The 12144-nt window shown below is 40.4% G+C and overlaps 1 protein-coding gene across 3 annotated transcripts in view; it reads left to right on the top strand.

Moving 5' to 3' along the window:
* The window catches only part of vmp1 (vacuole membrane protein 1), a 179405-nt gene that overhangs the window by 60808 nt on the left and 106453 nt on the right, over nucleotides 1-12144 (top strand). Inside the window, exon 1 of one of the 3 annotated variants that reach the window (XM_063031510.1) lies at nucleotides 8978-9119. The exons of the other annotated variants lie outside the window; for them this stretch is intronic. The gene's annotated coding sequence lies outside the window, so the exon portion shown is untranslated. Of the gene's footprint in view, nucleotides 1-8977; nucleotides 9120-12144 lie in introns of those variants that run through there. 3 annotated transcript variants of the gene reach the window in all.

The raw sequence follows: 12144 nt of genomic DNA, 5'->3' as shown, positions 1-12144 counted from the left end.
TTTAACTTTTTGAACAATTTGCAGAGGACCAGATAAAGATTATGACTTGAACATGATTTGTTAGAAGATATGAGAAATATTGTTTAGAATAATAAATAGGCTTAAAAATCTGTTATTTTCAAATTTGTCCATGTTTTTAGAGCCAGAGTTTTTAAGAAGTAATTAATCGTTGACATGGTCAAAGCGTTGTGCAGCACAGAAACGTACCCTCTGATCCACCAAACCCTTTTTGTCCTTTCACCCTGATCCCATTTACCCACACTTTGTCCGTATTCTTTTATATCTTGCCTATTTAAGTGCATTTCCAAATGTTTCTTAAATGTCATTCTCCTCTGGCAAATATCAACCACTCTGTAAAGAAAGAAAATATTCCCCTCAAATCGCTTCTAAAACTCCTTCCTCTCACTTTAAATGTATTCTTTTATCTTTGATAGCCCTATACTGGGAAACAGATTCTGACTACCTTTTCAGTGCCTCTTATTATTTTGTATACCTCCATTGAGTCACCCTTCAGCTGCCTTTGCTCCTGGTAAAACATACTCAGCCAATCCATTCCCTCCTGTAACTGCAGTCCTCTACCCAGGCAATATCTGAGTGAATCTCCTGTGCACTCTCTCCAGCACAATCACATTCTTTCTGTAATTTTGCAAACAGATCTCCAAGTGTTGTCTCAGCAGTGTTTTATAAAGTTGCAACATAATGTCCCAACTTCTGTATTCTCTGCCCTGAGCTATAAAGCTGGTTGTGTGCTGCCTGCAGTTTTAGGGAACTATTGACTTGAACCCCAACGTCCCCCTGTTTATCAACATTTTAGTGCCCACTGTTCATTTGATTTGTATTACCCCTGTGTAAGATCCCAAAATGCATGCTTACTGAACATGACATTTTAAAAACTCAGATGCTGTGTAACACTTTCAGGATATTTTTCAGTGGGACTAGTTCATAAATGGCTATAATTTTACGTAGTGCAATTGATTTCCCTTATGGCTGTGAAACAGTGAGGGCAGTAGATTTGTGCACAGGGTAAGATTAAAGATTAAGATTCTGCCAGTTTGAAGATTAAAGATCTTTAAGATGAGCTTTATTTGTAAAATGTACATTAAAACATATAGTGAAACAACAGGAACTCTGCAGATGCTGGAAATTCAAGCAACACACATCAAAGTTGCTGGTGAACGCAGCAGGCCAGGCAGCATCTCTAGGAAGGGGTACAGTCGACGTTTCAGGCAGAGACCCTTCATCAGGACTAACTGAAGGAAGAGTTAGTAAGGGATTTGAAAGTGGATGTTTGTGTGTCCACATACAAGAATACCACCATTTTGTGAACATCAAGGTCTTTGAGTCAGTTTGACAGTGCATTGTGGTTTGGTAGAATAGTGCTTTACAATACAGATACCAGTTTGATCAATTCCTTTAAGGAGCTTATAAGTACTCCCTGTGACCGCATGGATTTCCTCTGGGTGCTCCGGTTACCTGCTACATTCCAAAGACATACAACTTAGGGTTTGTAAGTTACGAGCATGCTATGTTGGCACTGGAAGCATGGCAAAGCTTGAGAGCTGCCCCCAGCACACCCTCTGACTGTGTTGGTCGTGTGCATCAATGACCAACACAGTCAGAGGGTGTGCTGGGGGCAGCTCTCAAGCTTTGCCATGCTTCCAGTGCCAACATAGCATGCTCGTAACTTACAAACCCTAAGCTGTATGTCTTTGGAATGTAGCAGGTAACCAGAGCACCCAGAGGAAATCTATGCGGTCACAGGGAGTACGTGTAAGCTCCTTACAGGAATTGATCAAACTGGTATCTGTATTGTAAAGCACTATTCTACCAAACCACAATGCACTGTCAAACTGACTCAAAGACCTTGACGTTCACAAAATGGTGGTATTCTTGTATGTGGACACAGAAACATTCAGTTGTAGGTGCCAACAGGTGCCTTCCTCACCAACCCCTTCTACACTTAAACCCTATAAGCTTCAATTCTCTCAATACGTGAATTGAAAAAGTTCAACTTCCATGATCTTGTTGCAGTATTTCAGCTGTACACTTCCAGGATACACCAGCAGATGGGGCTGATGCCTCATTTGAATGACATATTGCAGGAAAGATTCTGGTCACAAAATGGTCTGTGATTGCATCAATATATGTGTAACTCTTAATTACCTCACTCCATGAGGGGAGCCTTTTTCAGAACAAAAAAAATATATTACTGTCATTTCCATCTGGTTTTGTTAAATTATAATATTGAGAAATGCCCATTCAGCTAGTTCCGACTCAAAATGCGCTTTTTGCAGCACAATCTGTTTTAGTCTTTAAAATCAGAATCAGGTTTAATATCACTGGCATATGTCATGAAATTTGTTAAGAGTGGCAGCAGTACAATTCAATACATGATAACACAATTAGTATATATGTATATTAAATAGTTAAATTAAAAATAGTGCAAAAACAAATACCTGGAATAAAAAAGTGAGGGAGTGTTCATAGGTTCAATGTCCATTTAGGAATCAGATGGTAGAGGGGAAGGAGCTGTTTCTAAATCACTGAGTGTGTGCCTTCAGGCTTCTGTACCTCCTTTCTGGTGGTAACAATGAGTAGAGAGCATATCTTGTGTGATGGAGGTCCTTAACGATGGACACCGCCATTCTGAAGCACGGTCCTTGAAGATGTCTCGGATACTACAGAGGCTTGTACCCAAGATAGAGCTGACTAATTTTACAACTTTCTGCAGCTTCTTTTGATCCTGTGCGGTAGCGCCCCCACCATACCAGACAGTGATGCAGTCTGTCAGAATGCTCTCCACGATACATCTGTAGAAGTTTTTGAGTGTTTTAGATGACAAACCAAATCTCCTCAAACTCCTAATGAAATATAGCTTTTCCTCCTGTATTAATTAATCCAAGTCCTTATCCCTCTTATGAATTTTTAAATTACTTTGTAAAATAAAGAAGGCTTAAGATACTCTTAAAGATACCATTGAAGATTAAACTTTATTAAAAAGAAATAAATGACAACAGATGCCTAGGCTGACTAGGAAAAAAAGGCTTATTTTTCTGAAAACTTGACTCCCAATAATGTATTAAATGATAATTTAATCTCTAACTAAGTAGTGGACAGTTAAATTCAAAGTAAATTTATTTGTCAAAGATGAGATTTAAATTTAGATTTATCTGACATACATTGAAACATACCGTGAAATGCATTGTTTGCTTAATAACCAACACAATCAAGAGTGTGGCCACACATTCCTGTGCCAACGTAGCATGCCTACACTGCTCCACAAAAACAATATAAGCAGCAACAAAAAAACGACATAACAGCAAAACAAGCCCTTTTCCGATCCCTCCCACCCACATATCCATCCACTAACAAATTCACAGGGATCCAACCCCAGGACAGGCCATCTCTGGGCTTCCAGTCCTTGTCCCTGGACTCTCAAAATCACAGACATCAACTTCACCCCAGGATGCTGATCATGGGTTTGATCCTCTGTCTTGGACTTCTGAACTCGCATGGATCTCTGATTTCATTGACCTGGGGTCTCATGATTCCTTTGGATCCTCCTGACTCCTTTAAGCCTCTACCTTCAGTCTTCAACCTTCAGGCTTCATCCCCTGTGGGTTTGCCCTCCAGACTTCACCGGGTTTGGCTTTCAGGCCTCTACTTCCAGACTCTCATGAACCTTGATCTCCAGACTTGCACAGACCTCTGTCCCTGATGACCTGGTGGGTCACTGACCATTGTGATTCTTGTTCATACTTGTGAATTGCAACCTACTTGTTGCTTGTGTCGTTCCGCAGAACATTTTGGACATGCTGTATTAGAACAGGAACGTGTGTCAAGTACGACTTCCAACCCAGGACCGATCTCTGATCTATATATGATTTTGTATATCCACCACCTTCTATACTTTTTCTAGCCCTGGATGTTGGTGTTCCATACTAGCCCATGATATAACTAGCTAGGATAATCTTCACTTGACAGATGTAAATAGGCAATATTTTTGCCTTTTGCAAAAGAGGAAAGGCTCTCATTTTAATGTACATGTTCATTACTTCAAGCTACAACAGCACTGAAGAATCTCTGAACTGAAGTATAAACTGTTTCTTTCTTAAGAGATGCTGAGTGTTTCCAGCATTTTCTGATTTTATTGCAAATTTCCAACATCGGCAGTTGCTTTGGATTTTTCATTGTTTGATCTTGATTCTGAGTATCGCTTTATATCATAAATGTGTGATATAAGTTGTGTTTATTTTCTGACCTTGTTTGCCTAACCATTTTCTCCCATCCCTTCAGAAGTTGTCATGTTGAGGAAATAACAGAAATATGGAAAAAGTACATGAAATGCTGGGAAAGCACATTAGCTTCACTGACGAGAAAATCTGCAGATGCTGAAAATCTGAGCAACATTCATAAAATGCTGGAGGAACTGCTGAGTTCCTCCAGCACTTTGTGTGTGTTGGCTTCACTGTGTTCAAGTTAATTCATGGATGGATTTTCTGCAATTGCTCTGATGAAAGGACGCCACCCAAAGACGCCTTCCAGTGTTGCTGCCATGTAGTGAAACTGGTTGAGCAAGTAAACAGGAGGTTCTCTAATTTCTGTTGAGGGTTTATTATTTGGCCAAAATAATAATGGAATACTTTAATGCTAATTAGATATACTTGCAATACATGAGCGAATTGTGCAAATTAAGTGTGGTACAGGATCCTCAACTTCCTCACTGGAGACCACAGTCAGAACGGATCAGTGATAACATCTCAACCTTACTCAGTCAACACGAGCGCACCTTAAGGATACATGCTTAGCCACTGCTCTACTCACTCTACACTCAGACTGTGTAGCTAAGCACAGCTCAAATGCTAACCATAAATTTGCAGATGACACCAGTGTTCTTAGTAGAATGTCAGATGGTAACAAGAAGGCGTACGCAAGTGAGATAGATTAGCTAAGTGATGTTGCAGCAATCTCACACTCAGTATCAGCAAGACTAAGGAATTGATTGTGGACTTCAGGAAGGGGAGGTTGAGGGAACACACACCAGTCCTCATTGAGGAGTCAGCAGTGGAAAGGATGAGTAGCTTTTAAGTTCCTGGGTGTCAACATTTCCAAGGATCTGTCCTGAACCCAACACATGCAATCACAGTGAAGGCATGCTAGTGCCTCTACTTCATTAGCAGCAAAGACTTACGAGTTTTATAGATGTATGATGGAAGAGCACTCTTGACTAGTCACATCACTGGTTTGGACACTCCAATGCGTAGGATTGCAAAAGGCTCCAGAGTTCTGTCATTCATTCTTCGGGGAACTCCTTTGTTTTCATGGATGAAAAGAATTTCAGGATGTATAGCGTATACATTTCTCTGACATTAAATATACTAAGTGTACCTATAGTAGACTCATCCAACTTTATCATGGGAAAGCCCTTTCCACCACCGAGAACATCTTCAAGAGGCGGTGCCTCAAGGAAGCAGTATCCAGTATTAAGGGCCTTACCATCCAGGATATGTCCTCTTGTTGTTACTACTGCATGTAAGGAGTATAGGAGCTTGTTGATACACTCTCACTGATTCAGGAAGAGCTTTCCCCCCCTCATTAGATTTCTGAATGGTGCGTGAGCACTACCTCGTTATTCCTTTTTTTTTGGGAACTTTATTTATTTTATAATTTATAGTAATTTTGTTTTTGTGCAGCTGGTGCCAAACAATTTTCACATCATATACGACAATGTTAATAAACTTGATTCTGGTAGTCAACCAGTGTTGACAGAAATTGCTAATGAAGTTGTGGTGTGAGTATGGTAATACTGGTTTAATCTCATGTTATAATTTTAGTAGAAACACCCTAAATCCACTGCTTCAACACAGGTGAAGATGCTTCCTGGTTCATTTGAGTAACAAACATCTATCACTATTGACAACTAAGGGAATAAAATCTCACTCTGAAGGGAATAAAATCTCACTCTGAACATAACACTTGCATGCTCTAGAACACAGGCCCTTTGACCCAAGATGTAGTGCCGAACTTTTAACCACTCTCAAGAACAATCTAACCCTTCCCTTCCCTGTAGTCCTTATTGTTCTTTCATCAATGTGCCTATCTAAGTATCCTAAATGTCCTTAATATATCTGTCTCTGATGAAACACTCCACCCCTGGTAGTGCATTCCACACACCTACTCGCTTTGTAAAAACACTTACCTCTGACATCTCTCCTATACTTTCTGTTATACTGGTAAAATATACTCTACTATTCAAATTTTACAAACAAGTGCAGAGATTTTAGAACTGTGTGTCAGCAACAATATCTAATGATTGGTCTATTTGATTATCATAATTACAATTATGTTGTTCCAAATTTCCATTTATTCAGAAATACTCAGAATTAAGCCCTGGTATAAAACCAGTTCCTTATGCTTTGGTGAAGTGGGGTGCAGTTTCACTCCTGTGACCTTCCACATGCTGGTGGTTGTTCAACTTGTGATTTGATTTTTTGTGAAGATGTTGATGAACGTTCAAGTCCCTCCCCCACACCATAACCTGTGAAGATATTGATGAGTATTCAAACACTCCCCACACCATAACCTGTATAAATGTTGAGTGTTCAAGCCCCCCCCCCCCGCCACTACACCAGCCATAACGTGCTTGAGGCTGAAGCTGTCCTTTGTAAGTCTGCAAACAATAAACAGGAACTGGACATTGGAAAAACCTGTAGGACCTTACGGAATGAGGGCTGTTCACAGCAAGTTACAGGTTTGCTCAAAACTGCAGTGAGGGTTAATTCTACAGATGGAACTGAAAAATGCTGGTGAGTTAGTTCTCAGTGACACTTGTGTAGTGTTTCATCATTAAGCATCACATGGTATTTTGTGACTGCAGACTGGCCTTCTGCCAGTTCTTTTCACAGAAGTCAGAAGGATGGGGAATTTGCAGGGTTTTTTATTTGAAGATTGCAATGTAAGGATAAATAAAATCGCAAACTCAAACAGTTGGCAAAATTACCTTTTAAAATCTCAGCAATGTGAGAAACCTGCCTTGAAAATGTTGTTTCTTACTTTAGTTTGATTAATGGTGGATACTCAAGAATCTACTCATTGCTGCCTTTTCTTCTTGGGTTGTCCTGGGATCTAGGATTAATTGTTCCATCTGGCTTTGTGGGTTCCAAAGTATTGCTAGCTATGATGGTCAAACATGTATACCACCATTCAAATTTCATCAGAGGCTACATTGTCAAATTATAAAGTGGCTTAAACACTGGTTCAGGGTAATTGCATGAATTATATTCCATTGCACTCAAATATAGTTTCTTGACCTTTCTTGTATATATTTGAAACCTCAGAGCATAAGTCATAATAACAGGTAACACATACAAAATGCTGGAGGAACACAGCAGATCAGGCAGTATCTACAAAGAGGAACAAAGCTGACATTTTGTGTTTGAGACCCTTCAGGACCTGGTGAAGGGTTGTGTCTGAAACATCAGCTCTTTGTTCCTCCCCATTGGTGCCGCCTGACCTGCTGAGTTCATCCACCATTTTATGTATGTTACTCTGGATTTCCAGCATCTGCAGAATTTATTGTGTTTATGAACAAGATTTGATATTTGACCTCTTGACTACTCAACCCTTCAGTAGACTCATGCTTGGTCCTTTAAATTCAAGCCACATTCTGCACTCACCCAAAAGCATTTGTTTCCCTTAACATCAAAACATCTATTAATCTTTGTTCTAATCTACTCAGCAATTGCACTTACACAGCCTCTTGGAGAATTCCTAACGTTTGCCACTCTCTGGGTTCAGACTGATAAATACTGAAATAATTTTCCTGGTGAGTTTGTGGAAAATTTTAATATGTGTTAACTGGCCAGTTTTACCAGTAATTTTAAATGCATACCTAGAGTTTAAAATTAAACAAAGTATTTTTAAAATCATCCTTTCTGGTAAAGTTTAAATTATTGTAGTTGATGTGCCTGGAAATTTTCTTTGAGAGAACATAGTGTGATTCAACTCTAACTGAATAAAGTCTTGTTTTATTCTTGCTTTTATTTTTTTTCCCTCCTAGAGTCATAGAACACTACACAAAACCAAACCCTTCTAGTCCATGCTGAAGTTCAGCCTAGTTCCATCGACCTGCACCTGGACCATAGCCCCTCCATGCTCAAGCCCATACCCCTCCTGCCTGCAAACTACTCCCAGCATCCCTCATCTATCTGCATCATCTTGAAGCCACACACGAAATGCTGGAGGATCTCAGCAAGTGAGGCAGCATCTATGGAAGTGAATAGATGGTTGACGTTTCAGGCCGAAACCCTTTGACCGAAATGTCAACTATCTATTCAGTATCATAGATGCTGCCTGACCTGCTGAATTCCTCCAGCATTTTGTGTATGTTGCTTTGGATTTACAGCATCTGTGGACTGTCTTGTGTTTATCATTTTGAAGCACTTGGCATTTCTGTTGATCTTGATGGTTCAATGATACTGCCCGTAGTATTTTATGTTAATAATCAGCACCAGAAAATGACAACCAGGATTTGCTCATCGGGGGTCTTAATGCATATTCATGTCCAATATCTTAAGTTATATTTAAGTGCATTTATGCTTTTGTTTCAACATTGTGCCATTTATCATTCAGTATGCATACAAAGTATAAATGGAGCACTGAATTTGATTCAGTGCCATGTCACTGATTTGTATCAAGGTAGTGTGGTAATGTGTATTGGCTGGCTGTCATGTTGGTATATGGTGAGTTTTAGTTGAAACAGTGTGCTTGCAGTGTGGTGCACAGAAGTTATAGGCATTGATGTTTCAGTGTTAAGTATTTGCTGCAGTGTGACAGTCATAAAGCTTTCCTCGTTCAGCTGTGGAGGTCACATGATTGAGGACTAAGCCTCTGTACATAAAATTTGAAAGCAGATGCACTTGGGAATTGGATTAGTCCATCCCTCCCCTTATCCAGTGGTTAGCATTTGTTGCATTTACAGGGAAACAGCTGGGGAGGAAAAATAGTGCATCCCGAAAATTTGAGTGAAAACATGTAACTGCACTTACCTGTTGTGCACTGATGCAGCAGTTCATCCCCAACATGAAGCCCAAGCTTTTTGTTTTGGAAAAGCTCATTTGGTGAGTGTGAAATGTAATTTCTTCCTACCCGAATAAACCTTGTACTAATCTTCCCAATGACTAAGCTTGTTTACTCTTTTGGTTTGCTAGATCCCCTTCCTTTAGTAAAACCTAGTGGAATCCGAGCATCATTTTAGTTTTTCTTTCCCATTCCCAATGAATTACAAATATTGCCAGATAATTTTCCTCCTTTGTATATTTTGCTGTGGGTGATAATCAGCAGTACTACTGTCCCTTATCGCAGTATTTCTTTCAGTTGCTCTTTATTATTTCCCCTTTTGCATTTGGAGGCATGTTTTGCGTTTCCTTTTACATACTGGTGGTTAGGAATAAAATACTAAGAACTTGATTGCTGGTTTGCATAGCCATGATTTGGCAGCTCCAGAAGCCTAAATTCAATCCTGCTTTCTATTGTTGCCTGTGTGGAGTTTGGGCATGACTGTGCCAGATTCCCCTTGGTGCTGCAGTTTCTCTTCTTCCAAATCCCAAAATGGATGGTGTTGGAAATTAATTGGATGGAATGATCATTGACATTAGTGAGTACAGGTGGAATAAATGGGATGCTGAGAGTAGGTCACAGTAAAGTGGTGGAAAGCAATTCTAAAACGTTGCAGAGACCTGATGAGCTGCATGGCCTCATGTCAAAGGAAAAGTTAAAAATATGACAAAATGGAAGCCCCAGCTCACTGTTCTACATTTGATTCCCAGCTTCCAGCAATAGAAATATAAAGTTTTTATTTGCATGCTTCATCTTCTCCTTGGCTTCATCCTTCTTACTCTATTTTAAATCTAATGCTGTAGTCCTGTCTGAGCTGTGTCTGGTTTTCTGTATATCCTCTAAATATAGGAACAAAAATAAGATGTCCCCATTTTCTGTCCCTCTTTTCAAGATATTCCCACCTCTCTCCTCTCCCAGTCCGCTGTTCATTGTTGACAAATACAGGAACCTTTTGGGAATAAACGGGACCTTTTCAGAATGGTAGACAGTGACTAGTGGGGTACAGCAAGGCTCAGTGCTGGGACCCCAGTTGTTTACAATATATATTAATGATTTAGATGAGGGAATTAAGTGCAGCATCTCCAAGTTTGCGGATGACATGAAGCTGGGCGGCAGTGTTAGCTGTGAGGAGGATGCAGGGTGACTTGGATAGGATAGGTGAGTGGGCAAATTCATGGCAGATGCAATTTAATGTGGATAAATGTGAGGTTATCTACTCTGGTGGCAAGAACAGGAAAACAAATTATTATCTGAACGGTGGCCGATTAGGAAAAGGGGAGGTGCAACGAGACCTGGGTGTCATTGTTCACCAGTCATTGAAAGTGGGCATGCAGGTACAGCAGGCGGTGAAAAAGGCGAATGGTATGCTGGCATTTATAGCGAGAGGATTCGAGTACAGGAGCAGGGAGGTACTACTGCAGTTGTACAAGGCCTTGGTGAGACCACACCTGGAATATTGTGTGCAGTTTTTGTCCCCTAATCTGAGGAAAGACATCCTTGCCATAGAGGGGGTACAAAGAAGGTTCACCAGATTGATTCCTGGGATGGCAGGACTTTCATATGATGAAAGACTGGATCGACTAGGCTTATACTCTCTGGAATTTAGGAGATTGAAGGGGGATCTGATTGAAACGTATAAAATTCTAAGGGATTGGACAGGCTAGATGCAGGAAGATTGTTCCCGATGTTGGGGAAGTCCAGAACGAGGGGTCACAGTTTGAGGATAAAGGGGAAGCCTTTTAGGACCGAGATGAGGAAAAACTTCTTCACACAGAGAGTGTTGAATCTGTGGAATTCTCTGCCACAGGAAACAGTTGAGGCCAATTCATTGGCTATATTTAAGAGGGAGTTAGATATGGCCCTTGTGGCTAAAGGGATCAGGGAGTATGGAGGGAAGGCTGGTACAGGGTTCTGAGTTGGATGATCAGCCATGAATGGCGGTATAGGCTCAAAGGGCTGAATGGCCTACTCCTGCACCTATTTTCTATGTTTCTATAACCTTTTGAACCACGACATCATAGCCATTAGTCTTTACTCAATCACAATGTTTTTTAACTTCAAATGCTCCCATTTGGAAAGTCAACTGTTATTTTACTCATATGTGGGCATGTCCTGCAGTTATTTTGTTTTATGTCACTTGACTTCCAAAGTAAATTGCCATAATTCTAACATTTCCTTTGTCATTCATTTTGACAATGTTTTGGTCTAAAGTAAGACACATGAAATGGAACCTGAATGGAGTTGTAAAATTATTTTCGTTCATTTCGCTCAATCTGAATGCTGTTAATCTTTTCAAACTAGGCAACAACTGTTGGCAATACAAATCTAGGAGAAAGAGCTGCACATTTTAATAATTTGATAAGCAAACTTCTGACTCATTTTGGTCTACCTAGCTACAACATTCTTTTAGACCCGGTGTGGCCTCCTGTATATTGGTGAGACCCGATATAGGTTGGGAGACCATATGGTCGAGCGTCCACTCTTCGTCCGCAAGAACAAGCAGGATCTCCCAGTGGCCACCCATTTTAATTCTACTCCCTTTCATTCCTATTCCAATATGTCTATCCATGGCCTCCTCTGCTGTTGCGTTGAGGCCACACACAGGTAGGAGGAATAAAACCTTATATTCTGTCTGGGTAGCCTCCATCCTGAAACACAGAAGCACAAAGTAACTTGCTTTTGTGTCCTCTATTCATTGGCTTGAACTTCATAGATTTAGTAAACTATTAGAAACCTGTATCGAAAGAGCCATTTGACTCACAGTGGGTTCACTGAGTGTACATATGTCTTCTGCTGCAGCCTTCTGTTTCAGGGTTCAAGTGTTGTGCATTCAGAGATGCTCTTCTACACGCCACCGTTGTAACACGTGGTTATTTGAGTTATTGTCGCCTTCCTGTCAGCTTGAACCTGTCTGCCCATTCTCCTCTGACCTATCTCATTAACAAGGCGTTTTCACCCGCAAAACTGGCGGTTACTGGATGCTTTTTGGTTTTCGCACCATTCTCTGTAAACTCTAGAGATTGTTGT

The sequence above is a fragment of the Mobula hypostoma genome, chromosome 23 (genome assembly GCF_963921235.1).
Source record: "Mobula hypostoma chromosome 23, sMobHyp1.1, whole genome shotgun sequence".
Taxonomy (NCBI): Eukaryota; Metazoa; Chordata; class Chondrichthyes; order Myliobatiformes; family Myliobatidae; genus Mobula; species Mobula hypostoma.
This window is presented reverse-complemented; position numbering and strand designations above follow the sequence as displayed.